At 42.0% G+C, this 21,765-nt stretch overlaps 1 protein-coding gene across 19 annotated transcripts in view; it reads left to right on the plus strand.

The window, feature by feature from the left end:
• BAZ2B (bromodomain adjacent to zinc finger domain 2B) overlaps positions 1-21,765 on the plus strand; it is a 427,534-nt gene that overhangs the window by 187,584 nt on the left and 218,185 nt on the right. For 2 of the 19 annotated variants that reach the window (XM_082260079.1, XM_082260084.1), the window contains exon 1: positions 4,079-4,406. The exons of the other annotated variants lie outside the window; for them this stretch is intronic. The gene's annotated coding sequence lies outside the window, so the exon portion shown is untranslated. Of the gene's footprint in view, positions 1-4,078; positions 4,407-21,765 lie in introns of those variants that run through there. 19 annotated transcript variants of the gene reach the window in all.

Consider the following 21,765-nt stretch of genomic DNA (forward strand, 5'->3'; position numbering starts at 1 on the left):
CAGGTACAGCAGATGTCAGCCCGAAAGAAGGCGTTGGCTATGGCGGCGTGGGGCTGCTCCATCAAAAAATGTACGGAGACCCAGACTTTGGGAGCGATGAGTGGCGGCCGGAAAACATCCTGGACTTCCGAGATGAGGTGCTGGACCTCCCCAAAGAGGCGTGTTATCTGGAGGAATTGGAGTTCCTGGTTGAGCAGGAATGGGAGCTCGAGATTGCCTACAAGCGGCTGTTTGACGGTGATCAGCAGCCTGGCATGGCTCCCGTTGCCTGGGACTGTCCGGGAGAAATAGCCGACAGTCACGAAGATGAGAAGCAAATGGGGCCAGGGGTGCCCCTGCGTTTTCCCGTCCTAAACGCAATGGAAGAAGCAGCGATGATACAGAGGGCACTGCGAGCGCTAGAATGCCAGAACGCACCGGAGGTCCCCCAGGCAGCGAGACAAGCTAATAGTATGAAGGTCTCAGAAGGGGGAGTTGAGACAGGCGCTGGAAGGCTGGAAAATGGTGATCAGCAGCAAGTCCAGAGTATCTCATCTGGTGCCCCAGCAGAAGCGCTGGCTACAGGGCAGAGTGCCCCTGGCATCTGCCCAGCATCAGAAAAAGAGTTGGATCCGGAGAGTCTGAGAGAGGATCTGCGTGAGCTGTTTTCCCAACAGCAGATATCCCCACCGGGAGTAAAGGAAGCAATTCTCCCTCCCCAGCAATTGGACACTACCCCAATGTTCATCCCCCCAGCAGAAGCGCTGCCTATGGGGCAGAGTGCCGCTGGCCTCTGCCCACCCTCAGAGTTAGATCCAGGGAGTCTGAGGGATGACATCAGTGAGCCGTTTCGCCAGCACTTGGACACTGCCCCGTCCCGCTGGCCCCTGCCCCGTCCTCCGTATGTTTTTGGAGGGTTTGGGAGACAGCCCCTGTCAGAAGTCACCCCAGTGGCTGGTCACAGAACCGGTAGGGGAGAAAACCCTTCCCCCTCTCGCTGCAGTTGTACCCAACTTTTGCATATGTCCCCCCCGGCAGAAGCGCTGTCTACAGGACAGAGCGCTGATGGTCTCTGGACAGCATCAGAACAAGAGATGAAGAATTCGGGAGACAGTCCCTGCAAGATACCTTCTCAGTGGCTGGTAACTACACCAGGAGAAAAGCAAGTACCTTTTTCTTCCCAAATGCATAGCCCTACCAGCCTACATTCCCTACCAGCGGAAGCGCTGGCATCAGGGCAGAGGATTATTCAGCCCCCCCCAATATCTGCAACCCAGCCCCGGATCAGAGGAGTGCAGACAGCTGTTCCCACTCTGCAGCAGCTGTTTTTATTCATGGGAGACCCTATGTGCGGTTTTGCTCCCCAGCGCCAGAGTTGTACTTTTACTTTTCCTGGTTGCCTGGGGTGGAAGTTTGTGACTAACGCAGGTCCAGACCAGTTGAGGGTCAGGAGCCTGGTTAGTCTGTTTTTAAAAGGGGAGAAATGTGACAGAACCCATTGTCACTGTGTGTTTTGGAGGGGACTGTGCGCAAGCCTCCTACCGACAGACTATGGGCCAGAAGATACTGGAGACCTGGGGACATGCTGGCAGTGAGTTAATGTAATGTAATGCTACAGCCCTTCTCCCCCCATCCCCCCCTCCTGTTTCTGTGTCTAATTGTGTGGATTCATGACACATAGACAAGGGTTTGGACTGGAGACATCTCTCCGCAGGGGGTGTATATTGAGAGACTGCCTGTTTACCATACGCTCATTAGGTTATCTGTAGCCTGTTTCAATGTACAAATGTTCAGTTCCCATTGGTTGTTCCTTGTCCCCTTCCCCCCTTTGGCAAGGCTAAGTGGAGTGTCCCTAACTGTGTGTAAAACTGTATGTCTTGGAATTTAATAAACAGTTTAAGCTCTGCATGGTTAACCCTCAACACCTGTGTGGATTGTCTCGTGATTGAGGGGTGAAGGGCTGGGTATGGCTTCTCTGCAGGCTGTGGGTGCGTTTGGAGGACAGGAGACACAGGTCCGGCGGATGTGCCTACCTGGGGTACTAAGATCCGTTACAACGAGCATTTAGTGAAGCTTTAAAGAAGAATTCCAGGTATGGATATTTTTACATAGTGACAGTGGTCCAACTTGGAGCAATGAAACTATGCATATACAATACCAGGCAGTTGCCCCTGGAAGCTGGAAATGACTGTAGTAGACATTACTACTACAGTGATTTCCACTAGTCCCATGCCGAGTGGCTGCCCTGCTGCTTACTGAAAACAGAATGTTGTTGGCTTGACACGGGCGCCATTCAGAAATTGTATTCTCATCATTGTAGGGCAGCAGTTTGGCAAAGGACCCGGAAGCTAGTAGAGATCACTATAGTAGTGGTATCTTCTACAGAGATTTCCAGCTTCCATGGGGAGTCCCACAGGTATGACACATACATAGTCCAGGCTGGAATAATGTTATCCATACCTGGAATTATTTAAAATGGAATCCCAGGGTAATACTAACTAAGCATAAAACTGCTTTCACCCCCCCCCCCTTCTAACACTTACACTAACTACCCTGTAGAAGAAGGATACTTACCTATTCTCACAGAGCTCTGGTCAGGTCATGTGATCTTCTCAGCGCAGACTACATGGGAGAGAAGAGGGTGATCCGATACCATCTGGAAATCCTGAGCCTTTGCATCAGCCATAGAGTAGATTTACACATGCATCTAAATCTCTCTTGCCCCTGAAGCTCGATCTGAGTTCTGATTGCACTCCAAAGGCTGCTGACAGGCGTTGAGGAAGCCATGCAATGCCTCCTCACTGTCTGTTTTAACCCCGATTTTAGCGAGAAATGCGCTGCAACTGCATGCATTACACACGTTTCCCTTGCTTCCCTATTCAAATAAATGTGTAGTGTTCAGCAGGTTTGCCACCTGCTGATCACTACAAGTTGAGTAAACTTTGTCACGGGTGCAAAGTGAAGCATTGTGGCAGTGGCATGTAAGCACCCCATCCACTAGTGTCTATTGCAGCTTAAGGGTTGGCGGTTGGAGAGGGGCAAAAACATATCTCAACCATGCATTTTTGCAACCTACCCCAGTTGCAAGTCTAAATGAGGCCGTAGGCTTGCTATCGGACATCCATTGTTGGCGTTTCCTTCTCTCCCCTGAAGCTGCTGCTAGCCGAGAGAGAAGAGCTGATTGGGTGACCAGACTGGAGTTGCCTGCATTTTCTTTTAGAGAGCTTTTCTATTTTGTAACGTAAGGTTGGAATGCCATTTATAAATATTCTTTAGGGTTCCCGTCGGCATCATCCCAAGAATATATCCAAGCTAGTAAAAATGAAACCGGGACTACAAATATTTAAAGTCCCAAATTAATTTTGGTTTTACTAGTTTGGCCATTTTAGGCTTAGTAAATATTACCCCAGAATTCCACTTTAAGTTCCAATTGAAGTTTGTTGGGACCAAAAACATAAAGAGGCTCCTGTACCTTTTCTGAGCATTGAGTGACAGCAAATCGTTCAGATGTGAAGGGACATGGAAGTCAAGTGTTCAATCGCTTCTGGAAAGGCGCTTTAAATCGCTTTAGTGTTAATGGGGGCTTAGATAACATGACCCTGTTCAGAAGGTATTTGGCAGAGGTCTGACGTTATGAAGGTAACTACAGTATAGTAAAGTTGGAAAACCACTGATGTAATCAGCTCTGCCCCATCACTTCAGTATGTCCTATACTCAAGCAGAGACAGAAGGCAGAGACGGAGCCTGTAAAGCACACCCACCATCTATTCCGCTGACAGATTGACTTAGTCCTGTGTGTGAGAACATAGACAGCGTACAGTACACCGTGTAACCATTGTCTTTCCTCCTGTCCCTTATCCATCCCCCCTCCCCCCCCCCCTTCTCTTTCCAGTCTGTAAATTGTTTTCTGTTCAGCAAAAATGGTGCAATCTATTGAAGACAGCATAATTCACCTAGGCTTGGATGTGCTGATGTGAGCACCATGGCTTTACAGCTAATCCTAGTGCTCCACCTGCCTTTCAGTCTGTTTACCAGGAAATCAAGATGTGTAAACTGCAGGAAGCACTATTTGACCCTCATCCGACAGTGTCTCATTACAATAATTGCTAATCTCTGAATAAGACAGCCATGTTCTGAGTGAGGGAGAGAGAGGCAGGGAGATAGAAGGGGGAAGAAAAGAAGCAGCTTGCTCTAACTAGATGCTTGTTGGTAAAACAAGCAGGTCATTGTGCATGGCTGCTGCTAACATGCCTTTAATATAACGTTCTCTAAGACATCTGCTGACCTCAGGGGTCAGGAAAACCAGGACATAATAGTATGTGCTCTTTCATCCTTCCTTCTTAACTGAAGACATATCTCGGCTTGTTTTGGAGTGCCGTATGGGAAAAAAACATAATGGCTACTTCCTGATTAATCCACTGTCCACAGTAAGCACTCTAAGTTCAGTCTTTCTTTTCCAGACAACTAGCAAGGAGGATTTTTTTTTCTTATGTATCTGTTGTATTGTCACCGAGAGGGATAAAGCATAGTGCAGTTTCACTAGACAATGTTTTTTTTTTAAATGCTAAAGTAAAGTTTTATTTGAAATTTTTAGAGATTTTGTGTTTTTTTTTTTTTTTTACATTGTTTTATATATTTCAGATTTAGATTTTGCATCAGATTGTAATGTGTTGGATGTTAATATGTATCTTGCTTGCTGATCATAGTTATTTGACCAGGAAGGCATCGTTACACTGAGTATTGTATTAGATGTCTTGTTGTCATTAGCCGGCCACACACGTTACAGTCAGAGGCGTAGACGTTGAATTGTGTAGTAATCTCGTGTGTGGGGTCACCTAAGATCAACTCACAGCATTTGGAGGAAGTGTGAAACGGCGATTGTTTGCTTAATATTCTTTTTTGTAAACTGTAAAATGCATTAGCGAGCAGAGTACGATACATGAGAAAGGTGTGTGAAAAAAAAACTTCAGACAAAAAAAGTAAAAAAAAAAAGCAGAAAAGAGAAGAGCAGGGCCCAGTCCATACACATGTAGATTGGATTGTTCACTTGATCTAAGCAGATTGTGGTGTGTGTGTAATACGATTGTACAATTTTGTTTAAATTTAACTGGATTGTACAGTCAAAATCATTATGTATGTGGGATAATCAAAAAAAATTTATACACAGTGAGCAGTTTTCTGATTATCTTGCGTGTACTGAGTCTACATTAAAGTCCTAAAGGTTTGCTTTTATAAATTGTTATTCCTGAAATCATATTCAGTATTGATTGATTGTGTCATGAAATCTGTATTTTTTTTTTTTTGAATATCACGTGTTATACTTTTTGGTCACACTTTTTTAAAAATCATAATTTAAAAAGCTAATGAGATATATTAATTTCAATTGAATACACTGAACACAACTAGATATATCCATCTCACAATATAGGTACTATGTTAACTAAACCACGAGACTGCTAACATATCTCCCAACTTTCTAAGATGAGAAAAGGGGACACCTTTTAGTACAAAGTATAGGGAAAAACACCCTCCCTTGATATGCTCCCAGTCCATAAACCATGAATACCTGCAAAGATCTATTACACCCACATGTAATGGCTTTTACTTTTCACTAGGTTTTCAAAATATTAGATTTAAAAAATACAGAAGTTTAGTGTAGTATAGTAAAAAAGAATAGCGCACACATGCAAAAGAAATGACTATCAAATATGAAGACAATCCATAAATAAAAATGGGGATTTAGTCCCACCATATGGCCATATCGTGCTCAAGCCCACCACTACGTCAAAGTACCCCATTGTCAGTGGGTCCTACACTATCCATAAAAAAGGTTCATAGCTGCACCAGCTTTAGAAATACATGTTCAGGGTTTGCTCCCCCAACTTTTTGCTTGTTTATTAGTGTAGTATAGAATTGTTTTTGAAAGTATAATTGCATTTTTTATAACGGTCCATACATCAGACCAATAGGGACAACTGAGGGGGAAAGAGAGAAGACTTGATTTTGGAAAGAGGGACAGAGCTTCCTAAGGAGGGGGAGTTCTGAGTTATTGAGCCAATCTGATGACAGCAATAGATGTACCCATTACTCTAGATCTGCCTTTTTCTACATTTCTACCCAAGAGGACTTATTAGAATATTTTTCAGGTCTTGGAGAACACCTTCTAAAACCAATTGTCATTGTGAAACATACCCCTTACATTGGTGATCAATTTGAAGAATGCCCTCCCTACAGTGGTGGTCAGATTGTCACCCTTTCAGACAGCTTAATGTCACCCTTTCAGATATGTTGTTGGTTTTGCCGATTGGCGTTGGCCTTGGAACTATGCAGGCACCATCAGATGGGAAATCAATCAGCCAAAGCTCAAGGAACCCCTTGCAACCTCTGCTGGAACCCTAGTTGAGAATGGCAGCTCTAGATGAAAACTGAACAGTTTCATAGATCAGGAGAGGACAGTTGGTCATTCACAAAGATATTGGAGAAAAAAAATTGCTAGTCAGTTGGATTGTAAACATGAGTCTGGCTGTCTTCTTCCCTAGACTGGACAGATACAAGTAGAACTTTTGTGGTCCTGAAATATCTGATTGTCTATCCCTGCAAGTAGCTCTTTACGTAACTTTTACATGGATTCTTTCGTTTTTTTTCTAACAGTAATGATTTGTGTCATATGATTTGCTGAAGAGATTCATTTTTTTAAGTTGCCAATACAGGGATACATTTTCAGCCAGTAAAGGTGATTTTTAGACCTTGTCTGCTGATAATCTGACTATTTACGCTTTGTAGCTGAAAGATATTTTCTGACAGCTATCGAACAGTTGTGATGAAAGATGCAGTCTTATAACGGCTACTCTTTTCCGGTTATTTCTGTCATTCCATATCATTGGATTTTTGACACTTGCACAAAACACTCATATGTGGTTATCACAGTGGATGCCAGACCAGTAGCAAACTTGGACAGAGGAGCTTTGGGTGCTCATATTGACAATGCACAGCTACTTTTACTGCCTGAATCTTGTATAGTGGAGGGATTTGTAGCTGACCTCTGCTTTCATAAATTATTTTACACTTCCAAGTCAGAAAATATTACCCATGCTGTGAATTTATGTTCTAATAATATTTGTTGCTATAAATTGCTATTTACGACACAAGGATCTGCATTGCATTAAAGAAAAACACATCGTTTTGGCTAGAGTTCTGATTTTGGTGGAAAAAAAGCATACGCCCAATAAGTTAAATCGCTCAAGAACTCCAGCAATTTTGGTGGAAATGAAGGCAAAACATCCCCCCTCTCCCTTTCTCTAGCACTATAGTGAATTTTTGTTCTTGACTCCAGTGGGAACAATTTTCTAGATCAAATATTTCCATTCTGTCCACTAGTGAACTGTGTACTCATTGTATGGAAACATTTTTTTACATATAGTTACATAGTCTGGCTCCTCTAGGTTGCTAGACAGGAAGTCAGTCTGAAAATGTTATTCATATGGACCATTTCTTTTAATGTCACTTCAATATTTATATTTAATACAGGGTAAGAGTGATTTCATTGTAATGTGGTTAGATCAGTGAGATAAATTATGACCGATTGCTATTGTTTACTGCTCATTATTGGTATCTTTATTATTCAAAACCTTTGGATGGAGGAGGAAATGCCTAAAGCACATGCAAACTCCAAGAATACTGTACATTTTTTTTTTATATTTGCTCCCTTTTGGTCTGTTAAAGTGTTACTCAAACCACAACAGTAAAATCAGTCTGTATATGCAGTAAAGTATGCTTTGAGTATACTCACTGTGAAATCTAAGGGGTTAATCCTCTGCATTGTGTAAAAAGGCTGGTTAATCCTGTCTTCTCTGTTCCTCACCTTCTTCCACTGTCCCCAATGCATCTCCTGATAGAACAGAGTCTAAGGGACAAGCTACACATATTCAGTTTGGTGTGTATTGCTAGAGAGTTATTATTTTTTTGGGAGGGTGTATGTGATCAGCACAGGGCCAATCAGCATTATCCAAACAAAGGGTCAGGGGTCCTGCAGCCTTATAGGACAGCCAGAGCACAATAAAAACTCCTCCTACAAGCTTTAACCAGACACTGATAGAAGTCACAAGAATGCTATATACTGCTGATGAGAAAAGGTATTTACCAGTTTATATTTACTAAAACTATTGCATTGTTCTATGTACTGTGAGAGACCAGATATAGTGAATGGGGGTACAGTATTCTGGGTTTAGTAACACTTTAATCATACTATTAAAATTGTCTTATGTCTGCTCAGCAAGTGAAAAAAAAGATAGCTGTTCACCCAGCCATAAATCCTATGAGCAGATAACTTTTTGTGCTCTAAGTCTTTGGACTCTTATCACTTGGGATTGTTCCCTGCAATCTCCATGGACTACAAAACACCTTCCCCTGTTATGGAGAAGAAGGGGAGGTGTTATATATTCCTACCACGGTGTTATGTAGACCTAAAACACCTCCTGTCCTAAGGTGAAAATGCTGCTCAGTACAGTTGTCACCCTAGGACAGAAAGTGTGTTAATGGCTGGATCACCAGCTGAAAATAAAAGGGAAAATAAAAAGGGAGAAAAGCCCCCCATAAAAAGAAAAAGAAACAAATGTAGCCCCTCATCTAAGGAATGGTTAGCTGCAAGTCTATCAATTTTCTATCTTTAGTTTAGATACATTTGAAGACCTCTGTCAGGTTTTTTTGTGCTGTCTTTGTCCCATTGGGGAGATTTCTCTTCCCTTCCTCTTCTTGAGACACAGTGGGAAATAGGAGGAGATTTCTCCAAAGCAAAGTAGATATACTGTATGCTCAAAGACAATTGTCACTAGAACAGGTTTACACATTAGAAGATTTCCCCTCACCTTTTGTTCCTGTGAGAGCTCAGAAACTCTGGATTTTCCATTTCCTTCTGTATGGGAGACAATGGTCACAGAGTGGATAACGTAGATAAAGAATGGGACTTTTTAAGTATAATTAAAAAAATCATTAACAGGTTAAATCATCTTGATTTTTTAGACATTATATGTTATGTATAATGTCTTAAAAATTAATAAATGTATAATAAATCAAGATGATTTTAACCTAATAATGTTTGTTTGTTTTTTTTATTTCTGATAACTTTTAGCACCTTAAAAGTCCTATTCTTTGTCTACTTTTTCTTTTGAATTGATTGAAATACCACATCATCTGGGTGGTATTTAGAACGAACAGAGAGGGGGACAGCCAGCAGACAGCAATAAAAATCACATGCCTGAGGAAGGGGTCCTGCGCGGCTCCAAAATGTTGCACTATATATTTTTTTGATGTGATCTTCTTTGGAAAAACGTTTTTGGACTGCTTTTGCAAGATCCTTGGTGTGCTGGCGAATATGTATCTATTTGTAACCGATCCAGTGGCCAGCTGGTGATCGCTTCAGCACCCAGTACACAAGTGCCTACAAATCAGGAAGGTGTGCGATAGGAATATGAACTATATAGCAATAAAAACCTGACAGTGGTTCTAACTCTTCCATATTTTGTATAAACTAAAACAAAGGTTTTGGCTTTTCATACTCATTAACCACTTAAGCCCCGGAAGATTTTACCCCCTTCCTGACCAGGGGGTATTTTGCGATTCGGCACTGCGTGACTTTAACGGACAATTGCGCGGTCGTGCGACGCTGTACCTAAACGAATTTGACGTCCTTTTTTTCCCACAAATAGAGCTTTCTTTTGGTGGTATTTGATCACCTCTGCGATTTTTTGATCATGCGCTATAATCAATATTTTTCAAATTTTTTTTTTTTGAAATTCCCCCCCCAAAAAATGTAAAAATCCAAATTTTTTTACATTTTTGGCCAATTTGTTTTCTGCTACCTATGTTTGGTAAAAAAAAAAATCACAATAAGCGTATTTTGATTGGTTTGCGCAAAAGTTATTGCGTTTACTAACTAAGGGAAAGATTTTTGTCATTTTTGTTGTTTTTTTTTTAACGAGTAATGGCGGCGATCTGCGATTTTTTTTGCGGGACTGCGACATTGCGGCGGACAGATCGGACCCTTGACTGACATTTTTGACACTTTTGGGGGTACCAGTGACATTACTACAGTAATCAGTGCTATACATATGCACTGTTACTGTAAAAATGACACTGGCAGAGAAGGGGTTAACTTTATTGCAGAGGGAGGGGTTAAGTGTGTCCCTAGGGGCGTGTTTCTAACTGTGCAGGGATGTGGCTGTGTGTGGAACAACACAGATCTACGGTTCTACATAGCAGGATCATTAGATCTGTGCTTTTACACAGGGAAGAATGACAGACGGCTTTGTTTACATTAGCCGCCTGCCTTTCTCCCTTCACAGCCGACGATCGCAAGTGACCGGCGGACATCAGGAGGTGTCCGTGAGCGAGCCGAGGCGGGAGCGCGCCTCCGGCGGTGCGCGCTCGCCCGCTGTTGGCTCCCAGGCTAGTGACGTACCAGGACGTCACTTTGCCTGGCCGGGGCTGACCGCCGCAGTATATGTACTTGCGGCGGTCGGCAACCGGTTAAAACTGAACTCTAGGCAGACACAAATTACCACTTGCAGGCCACCAACAGTAAATTTACTGCTGGTGGGCGGCTCCCTAGATTGTGCACTGGCACATGAACCTGGATTGTGGTGCTCAGTATTAAGCTGCTGTGAGTGGACCGGATACTACGTGGTCACTGTGCGTTTACATGACATGGGGTAAACAATAGTCATAAATGGAATGTATTCAAGACATCATTGTTTACTACTGTGTGTGTGATCATAATTGTTCACCAGTGATCAATTTCACTAGTAAACAATGAGACATGAATGAAAGCCATTCATGACAGTTTAAACAATTGCTGTAACAGTGATCATCACTGTAACAAGCAATCACAGTGTAAAAAAAAAAAAAACCCTGATCACCCCCTAGAGTAGTACAGTGTAATATTTATATTTTTAACATACTGTTACCAGTCAGTATACCTGATCACCACCCCACCAGTCATATGATGATGCTGTACTGCACTGATGACAGTATGTAAAAAAAAAAAGGTGAAAAAACACCACATTTTTGTTCATTTCCTAATGTTCCAAAAATTGTGATAAATTATAACTTCAAAAAACTTGCCATGCCTCTTACTAAAAAGGCATGCCTCTTACTTACCTTGCACTGTCTACTTTTCAAAAAGGGGTAATTTGGGGGGTATTTGTACTGTTCTGGTATCTTAGGGCCAAAACTCTAATTGTGTGGAAAAATGATATACATTTCATTTGGGTACAGTGTTGCATGACTGAGCAATTGCAAGTTAAAGTAGCACAGTGCGGAATAGCAAACAGTTGCCTGGTCATGAAGGGGTTAATCCTACCAGGGGTCAATGGGTTAATGCAGCTTTAGAGAGTATAACATCACCACATTCTTAAATACAACCAGTATAAGTACCTGAATTTGACCTAGTAGGCCCTGTAGAGCAGAGCTGAAATGTGGGAGGAAGTAGAAGCACAAGGAGCCAATCAGTTCATGTGCTGACAAGAAGCTTGCTGATAGGAGAAAAAAAGCAGAGTTTCAGAGAGATGAGCTCATTATTGTGCTGCTGGGCTCAGAGGAAGCAGGTTGAATCAGGGCCGGGACAAGGGGTGGGAAGAAGGGAAGCTGCCCTGGGCACTGTGGTATCATGTGAGGTGGGGGGCATCACAAAGAGATTGGGAGGGAGGAAATTTGTGTTGGAAGGGGCAATTTAGGAGGTGGCAAGGGGCAAGTTTTGTTCAAGAAGGAAAATTTGGGGGAGGGAGTGCTAAGAGTTTTGATTTAGGAGGATTTATGTTGGGATGGGGGCGGGGCGTCAGAAGATTTTTGCTAGGAGTGGGGATTTTGTGCTAATAGGGGGGGGGGGGATTTGAAGTGGGGGAGAAGATGTGTACTAGGAGGGGACATTTTGGGGGTAGAGGACTTATGTTAAGAGGGGGAGAATTTTTTTGAGGGGGGAGGGCATTTGAGCTGGGGGGATTTGGGGGATGGGGGGCACAAACCTGTGCTGAGAGGGGGGATTTCAGCAGGGGGCGGATTTGTACTGGGAGGTGGTGAAATTAATGGTTAGGGGGTAAGCATGCAGATTAGTGATTCATTTTTTTGAGTGGGGATTTTTGCTGACCCATAATGACCCCATATCTGGAGGGGGGGTTGTACTTTGATATGTTCGCCCTGGGCTCTAGCTGACCTTGTCCCGGCACTGGGTTGAATGATGCTACCTATCAGACTGAGAACCGCGGCGGAAGAAAAAAGTACTGTGAAGGAAATCTCTGAACTGAAGGTGAATATTGCAGCAAAAGCTGGTTTTGTTATTTTATCAATAGGTTATCATTTTTATCTTGTTTTTTTGGCTGGAATTCTGCTTTAGGTCCCCCAGTTCTTGAATTCAGTTTAAATGTTTTAAATAACAGGAATAATGCTTTGCAATGTCATAAATTTATCCCAAGGTGATACTTTCATTATCTAAAGAAAAATGTTCACCTTACTACTTCCTTTCTGGTCCCAGTGTAATTTGATTTTATTATTATATTGCAGTAGTCAGTATGTTCCTTTATCTGTAATATCTTTCAAAAATAGATTTTTGTGAACTAAAACAAAATATGTAATTGTAAAAAAAATTAGTTTCACGGGATAAGTATTTTTTTTATCACTGCTTCTCTCATTACAACCATTATCGTTCCTAAGGCTGGGTTCACACATATGCAAATTGGATGCAGGTTTCAATGGAGCCAGTCTACACAGCTCTGGGTCCACATTAAAAAAAGGGTTCTGTGCTTCTTTGGTTCCAATTCAGGTGTGAATTTAGGCAAAAAATCAGACCTGATTCGCACCTGAATCAGTGAACAGGAATGCACCGGACCCCCTGCTGTGAACTGCGGCCACACATATGTGAACATAGCCTCAAGGCCCATTGACATCCTATGGCGGAGCGAGTTTCTACAATAGGAGATTAAAAACAAAATGGAATATTTATTTTATAATTTGAGAAAGGCAAGGAGGCTGCCATTCACCTTTTTTTCCCCAAAATGCTGGTTTTCTGGCTGTTCTCTTTACTCAATAATTGTATTCCCTATCCCAGAGAAAGCAATCAGATAAAGACTCCTTACTTTCTTCTGATTTTCCTAATCTACATACTTGTTCCAGTGACCCAAATGTATTGAAGCTGGTGGCTCGGCATCACATATAAAAAATAGCAGCCCAATATTTCTCTCATATTAGGTTTACTATAGCATTGTCAGATAATTCTGTATGTTAAATCCCTCTTTCATTTCATGCTAAAGAAAAAACAATTAAAAAAGGATGAAACTCCTTAATTATAGAGAACATAGCCAGGCATTTCTTGGAGGGGTTTACTGCTGGAGTCTCTAAAATATTGGAAGCCAGTTGGAGATCCAGATCACCAACATTTGCCTGCGAATTAAATACCAGTTTGCGGTGGAGTTTAAATTTTAAGTAGATTTAGGCCACTTACAGACGATACTCCTGTTTGAGCATCTCTAAGACCTCTTGCACACGATAGGCGTGTAAACAAGCGCTGTGCATTCTTCAGTAATAACAAAATAGAAAAATCTGCATTTTTGGTCAGTAATTTAAGTTTAAATTTCACGCAAATACGCACAAATACACACGAATACGTGCGAATACATACAAAAAAAAAAAAAACGTCTGGAAATAGTAGTAGGTATTGTGTGCAAGAGGCCAAAAGGAGATGCTCAAACAGGAGTATCGTGTGTAGGAGGCCTTAGAGTCCTTGTTTCCTAAAAGTCATGAAAGTTGTAAAAGTTAACTGAAGCCCTAAACTGTTTTATTTTTGACCACTGCTTTGGGGATCCCACGATGGCCGATAAGTTGTCCAAATGGCTAAGCATTTTGATCATGTGATCTCTGTTCAAAGTTAAGATTGGCTGGTCCTCCCTTTCTGTGACCAGCACTGGTCCTCCCTTTCTGTGACCAGCACTGGTCCTCCCTTTCTGTGACCAGCACTGGTCCTCCCTTTCTGTGACCAGCACTGGTCCTCCCTTTCTGTGACCAGCACTGGTCCTCCCTTTCTGTGACCAGCACTGGTCCTCCCTTCCCGTGACCAGCACTTAGACATATGACTGGCCACCATGGGATCCTAGAGAAGTAACTTTTGCAAACCTTGTATGTACAGTATTTCAGCTTTTACTACCTTTTACAATGTATGTACTATAGAATAAAAACTGATTATACTGTTAGTTAAAGCAGAACTTCACTCTCTCAATCAACATTGAGTATTTTAATCCTTATGCTGCTAGCATTAGTAAATAGATAGGAAGGTATATTATATTTTCTAGTTTTAAACTTTTCTTTTTACATTTCTTCAGTTACGTCCTGGTTTTCATGCCTAGGCAAATCATGTCATACATCCCAGGAGTCTTCAGGAGGAGGGGTTTTCTCTGCTAATCACATCCTCCTGCCTGCATGTCTGAGCTAAGGGCAGATGGATTCCAGGAAGTAAATGCTATGTGAATCATCTGCCCTTACTCAAGATGGGTGCAGCCAGATATGCTAGGGGATGTTTCCCAAAGTGATTCTCGAGGAAAATAAAGTATGTAGACTTGGGATCTCTGAAACGTGGAATACATCTTTCCATCACCATTGACCAGCTTCTGTAGTTGTTGGCTTTGGCCTGCCTCTCTTGCTTCATCCTTGGTTAGTGAGGCTACAGTGACCTTGATAGGACAATAGTGAAGCACAGTAGAGCACAAAGGCTGTATGCATGCTATATGTTTAGCACCCAGCAGTACAGGAAAACTATATCATTCATTCAGTTTTCTCTCTGAAGGTTCACTGTAATGGAATTCTTTACTCCAAAAAAACAAAGAAATTATTGATGTCACACATACATTTTATAGCAGGCCCCTTAAGATGCTTCTACCTTTCCAAAATACTCATCTCCATTATTTACTGCTGAAACCTTCTGAAAGTCAGTAGGGCTTGACATTCTCCTCTCCACTCCCGCACCTGACGGCACTTTTTTTTTACCTTTTTGGGTAAATTGCCTTGTGGAAGGCAGCAGGAAGTGTTCAATGTGTCATATAACCAGAAGTTGGACTCCCCTGGCAGATGGGACAATAGGAGAGTATGGTAAAAATAAAAACAAGCACCTATAGTATTAGCTATTTAGTGGATGTGTTACTTTAAATATTTCTCTCAGAGATCAAAGCTGCTTTAAGACAGCAGTGTGGGCAGGTAAGGGTGTTTCTTGTTTTAACTGTGTTATCGTGTTGAATATAGATCTTTTATCGTGCTCATTGCCTGCCTGCAATGTCTCTTATAACTTTTTCCTTTTCATGCCTACATTCTTTAAAGAAATCCAGAGTGGAAACATGACACACAGATCTGTCCCAACCCGCTGCTTGTGAATAAATATATTGAGTGTTTTGTTCTCATGTTCCTCCTGTTAGTCACAGCCCAGCACACTTTTATGGAAACCAATAGTGACAGTGATACAGACACATGCTAGCCAAGATACAAAGGAGAAAAAGAACATAAAAATCATAAAGCGATTCCTCTTCCTCTCATAATGGAATACCCTGTTGCAGTTTGGGTATTACATGCGGCACATCAGAGCAAAATGTGGCAACTTGAAGCTTTTTCATGTGAATAAGTAGTTCTCCCAAAAGTAATGATCATTTTTGTTTCCAGAGGAGGATAATCAGGACAGTAGCACTGCAACATTATATTCATCCCTATGGTCTCATCAAGCTATGAAAACCCATTGCAGTCAATTTATAGAGTGAGTCCGCAACACGGCACTTGCTCAGTCCCACAATTGCACAGGGCTAAGTCATACAATTGCACATGGAACTTGCTCAATCATATAATTGCACAGGACACTCGTTCAGCTCTGGTGTCAGTCAGTAACAGTCACTGCACAAGGCCCATGTGCAGAGGAAAAAACTAGGGCCCTACTGATTACTAAGATGTTTTAGTACCCTTGTGGATTTACTCATTGCCCAGTCATTGGGCTCAAGTGGCAAGATTTCAGAACTCCAAGTTCTTGAAATTTAAATTGAAAATTGAAATTTTGAGCCCTGTATATATATATATATATATATATATATATATATATATATATATATATAACTGTTTTTATCCAGATTGGAAAATAAAACATGTGAACTTTAACTGTATAATTGTTGCAGTTTAGGAGCTGAAAACATCTACACAACTGCTCAAATTTAACAATTACATTTTTCAATGTGTAGTTTTGTACAATTTTTGCTCACTGGTTAGTGATCTTGAAAAAGAAACTGTAAAAATCTGTGGTCCTGTGCAAGTTTGGAAAAAGCCCCCTCCAGGCCTCATTAGAGACTACAAAAGTTTCTAATGGGACCTGGAGGGAGGTCTCACTAACATGCCATGGCTCTCCCGACAACCCCTGCCCAACCTCTCACTATATAGTAGCACTTTAAGGCCCAACCCAAGGCTTCACTTACCTCAATTAACTATGGTGTACTGCTGTAGCTGGCTCCTGTGATTGGCTTGCACCTGTGGCTGACACCTGTAGCTGGCTGGCTCCTGTGGCTGGCTGGCACTGTAGGTGGGTAGCACCTGTAGCTGGCTGGAAGGCTGGCACCTGTGGGTGTCTGCAGGCACCTGGGCTTGGTGGCAACTGTAGTGGCTGGGTGGCACCTGTAAGTGAGTGGCTGGACTTGCACCTGTGGGGCTTGGTTTCACCTGTGGGTGGCTGGCACCTGTGGTGGCTAGTTAGCACCTGTAGAGGCTGGCACCTGTGGTGGCTGAGTGGCACCTGTGGCTGGCTGGCACCTGTGGTGTCTGGGTGGCACCTGTGTCTGGCTGGCACCTGTAGTAGCTGGGTGGCACCTGGAGTGGCTGGCTGGCACCTGTGGTGGCTGGGTCCTGTGCTGGCTGGGTGGCAGTGTGGTACCTCTGGTGGCTGGCTGGCACCTTTGGATGGCTGACAGCCTGCAACCTGTGGGTGGCTGGCTGGCTCCTGTGGGTGGGTGGCTGGCACCTGTCTGTGGGTGGCTGGCTAGCCTGGCTGGCTCCTGTGGAAGGCTAGCCTACTGCCTGGCTGGTTGGCCGGCTGGCTGCTTTAATTGTGGGCATTAGGCTTTTGACAGGCTGGGCTGGGCCTGGACTGGCCCTTTTGCATTGCTATAGAGAGGGCAGCAAAGCTGGCCCTCTCTGTTGTGGGTCCTGCATAGGCGGCGCATGCACGCACGCGATGTCAGTATGTGCCGTGACGTCATGTGCCATGCCTCTGCACATGCAAATCTCCTCAATTTCCTTGCTCCCCCTCTCCTGGAATGATAGCACTAGAGGCAGAGGACAGTGGTCCTCTCGGCTGCCACCTTCACTGCGTCAGTTGCAACTCGCGAGTATTTATTTTTAAAGGGGAAATGGCAGAATTTATTTTTAATGGGGAAGTTAAGATTCCGGGGGGGGGGGGGGGGGCACTTGCTTGGGGGAATTCAACTGTTTTTCCTAAATACATTTTGTTCATTTGAATTAAGTTAATGATGTATTGATATCTTGTCTTCCATCAGACAGGATGATCTCTTTCTAACATATTTCTTTAACTCGCTTTGTTAAACTTTTAGTGTGCAACAACTCTTTCTATAACTTTTTTTGTTGCTAAAAAATATGTTTGAATATTTTTTTCCCAATAAAAACACCCAGTTCAAAATTTCCATCGGTAATTTGTTTCTTTGTCTCAGTGCTTTGATTTCTTAATTATACCTAAAAGTAAAACATTTTCTACATTGTATATTTTAAAGTGCTGTAGATGCCTGTGAAGCACTGAAAGATCATTAGGCAGATAATATTCCAAAATGCCAAAAAAGTCCTTTAGTTATTGTGAACATTTCGGTCTTTTCTTTTTTTTTTTTTAACCAAGTTATTGATGTCCTTTTTTTACTGAGGATCTTTTTTTTCAATCTGACTTTTTTTGCCAGCTATGAAACTGATATTTTTCAAAAACGCATTTGTTTCTGAACGTTTTTGGGGCTGAAAATAGCTCTGTAATTATTTTCATAGGAGAAAGAATGAAACCGCTTCTCTTGATTTCATTTCTATAACCTTCGCCTTAATGTTTTCATCTAATTAGTGGTTTCAGTGAATTTTAATGGTTCATAGCTGCCGATTTATTTTATCTCACGTTTCTATGTTGCTTACACTTATAATTACTCCATATTTAATCTGCCCACTTTGCTGTTCAGCTTTTAATTTAATAAAGCAACCTAAGGATTTTTTTTTTCATTGAGCCTATCATGTTTCGTGGCTACACAGCGTCTCCTGGGGTCAAATTTGTGACACTGTTCCCCTCTGTATCGTTTATTATATTCTGTAGCTTTTGCTGTACTAGGTATTATGGACTACATATATCATGTAGGGCAGCTACTCTGTAACATGATATATGGGATTAAGTGCCGAATAACAATGATTGGTGTGCAGTATTGCCATAAGGTTTAATTCCACATTTTAAAAGATCAGTTTTAGAATTTTTTGGCTTTAAAATAAACATCCCACAAATCTGGGCTATTCAAACTGAGCATATCATGAAAAAAATCTAGCAGAAGTTGCCCTCAGTAAAAAACCACATGTTGAAATGACACTGTCGTCACCCCACAAAAGCACCCAAAGCAGTTTCCTGTAATAGAAGAGTATTTACCTTTCTGGTGGCCCATGTCTCTTCAATGTTAAAGCACAACAGCCTACATCATATTCTTCAGCATTCAACACTTGTAGGAGAGTCGGATGCCTATGTGCCCTGGGACACGTTAGAATTTGTCAGCATAGGGCTCAGTAGTGAGGTAGAGACGGTACAGCCTACAGCCTGCCTGTTCCCCCCTTAGGGCTCTTTCACACGGCCGCTCCGATTTCTTCTTCCGCTGCGGCACTTTTTTTTTTTTCACGGACACGGATGACACTTGTGTCATCCGCTCCGTATGTCCGCATATCATCCCATCCGTTTGCAGATGATATACGGGCATAATGTATGTCTATGGGGATTGCGGATGTCAGCGGATGACACCGCTGACATCCGATTTTGCATCCGTTCTGTTTTTTAAACGGAAGAAAAATAGGGTTCTGTTCCGTTCCAAAAAACTGAACAGAACTGAAAGGACGAAAATCAGATGTCAGCGGATGTTCATCCGCTGACATCCGCAATCCCATTGACATGCATTATGTCCGTTTTTCATCCGCAAAAAAATGGGATGAAATATGGACATACGGAGCGCCCGTTTGAAAGAGCCTTTAAAGTGGTTGTAAACCTCAGACATGGAATATGAACAAAGCATTTCCCCCTTTAGTGTGTTCTTGTCTCAGTTGAGAGCACTAAGTGTCATTTCTGTCTGCTGCTTCATTCCTCTGCTATCAGCTGATTGACAGCCCCAGCTCTGTTCCTGTGTGCTGTGTGAAGGGGGGTGTGTCCCTTCCCTCCAATCAGTTGTCAGAGCTCCCCTCACTGAGTTCTGTACGCTTAGACAAGTTTTATAAATCCTGGATTTTGAACGGCTATAAAGAGAAGACTGATAATAAACTGGTACAACCTATGTAGGATGATTTGTTTTATTTCTGTGTATCACATGGGGCCAGTTACTTCACTGGGTATATGGAAGAGTTTACAACCCATCATGAATGCTGCTGCCAGACTCCTCCACCTTACCAATCGCACAGTGTTCGCTTCTCCTCTCTGTCAATCCCTCCACTGGCTTCCGCTCACCCAACGAATTAAATTTAAAATACTAACAACATCTTACAAAGCCATCCACAATTTTAGCCCCCAGCTACATCACTAGCCTAGTCTCAAAATACCAACCTAATCGCTCTCTTCGTTCCTCTCAAAACCTCCGGCTCTCTAGCTCCCTCGTCACATCCTCCCATACTCACCTCCAGGACTTTTTCAGAGCCTCTCCAATCTTTTGGAACTCCTTACCCCAATCTGTCCGAATATCACCTACTCCATTAGCTTTTATACGATCCCTGAAAACCCTCCTCTTCAGAGAAGTCTATCCTTCCCACACCTAACAACTATACTTCCATTTTCTCCATCTGCTCATCCCCCACAGTTATTGCCTTTTCTTTCACTTGACCCTCCCTTCTAGATTAATATGGTTAGTCCACAGACATAACCCCCTATAAAAGGTGCCACATCCGAAAAGCGAAATAGAAAGGAAGGGGGATCCCCTAAGGGTTTGGGACTTTTGAGGCACTCAAAAAAATGTTGCAAAAATTGATAAAAATATTAACATTTTATTATACACAAAATATATAGAACATACATCATAAATAGCAAAATAAATAAGCAAACAGTTCCATAAAATAGAAACACAGCACAAAGAAATGCAGAGAAACAGCAGCAGAATACCCAACGCGTTTCGAAGCTGTATGCTTCTTCTTCAGGGGTAATTTAGCTAGATGCTGCAAAATAAGATTCTACAATAGAATCTCCCTTCTAGATTGTAAGCTCTAATGAGCAGGGCCCTCTAATTCTTCCTGTATTGAATAGTATTGTAACTGTATTGTCCTCATAATGTAAAGCGCTGTGCAAACTGTTGGCGCTATATAAATCCTGTATAATAGTAATAATAATAATACAATCATCTTAATAATCAAATCGACTCCTGTGGAGTCTCCTTGGATCACAGCCCAAGGATCTCAACATCTGCTAGGCCCCCTATCCTTGTCTTTCATCTATTACATGCCTCTACTGATCACTGAAGTTCCCACAAGTTAAAAGATAGGGTCAAGGCTTAAACACCACTCTGACACAATGTCAAGGCTTAGGATCCAAGAGTGATCCAAAGTAACCCAGGAATCAAGTGGCTATGTCAGTGATTTTAATGCTCAACCTGACTCTAGGCCCCAAAATGAGTTCCCTCACCTTAACCTGCTAAATTTTAAACTTGAAATTTAAATCAAACCTTGCACTGCCAAACAAGTTTTTTTTTTTTTTTAAATGTGATGTAGAAATGTGAAAAATAAAAGCCTATGGATAAAAAAAAATGTTTAAATATACTTCACCCTAGCTTCTGTATTGCAGAGGATGATACAGTGGGGATCGAAAGTTTGGGCACCCCAGGTAATAATTTGTATTAATGTGCATAAAGAAGCCAAGGAAAGATGGAAAAATCTCCAAAAGGCATCAAATTACAGATTAGACATTCTTATAATATGTCAACAAAAGTTAGATTTTATTTCCATCATTTACACTTTCAAAATAACAGAAAACAAAAAAATGGCGTCTGCAAAAGTTTGGGCACTCTGCAGAGTTAATATCTTGTACTGCCCCCTTTGGCAAGTATCACAGCTTGTAAACACTTTTTGTAGCCAGCCAAGAGTCTTTCAATTCTTGTTTGAGGTATCTTTGCCCATTCTTCCTTACAAAAGTCTTCCAGTTCTTTGAGATTTCTGGGCTGTCTGTCACGCACTGCTCTTTTAAGGTCTATCTATAGATTTTCAATTATGTTGAGGTCAGGAGATTGTGAAGGCCATGGCAAATCCTTCAATTTACACCTCTTGATGTAATCCCCCGTGGATTTCGAGGTGTGTTTAGGATCATTATCCATTTGTAGAAGCCATCCTCTCTTTAACTTCAGCTTTTTCACAGATGGCATCAAGTTACCATTCAAAATTTGCTGAAATTTTATTGAATCCATTTTTCCTTCTAACTCGTGAGATGTTCCCTGTGCCACTGGCTGCAATACAACCCCAAAGCATGATTGATCCACCCCCATGCTTAACAGTTGGACAGAGGTTCTTTTCATTCAATTC

Source organism: Pelophylax lessonae (genome assembly GCF_965119305.1).
Source record: "Pelophylax lessonae genome assembly, chromosome: 6".
NCBI lineage: Eukaryota > Metazoa > Chordata > Amphibia > Anura > Ranidae > Pelophylax > Pelophylax lessonae.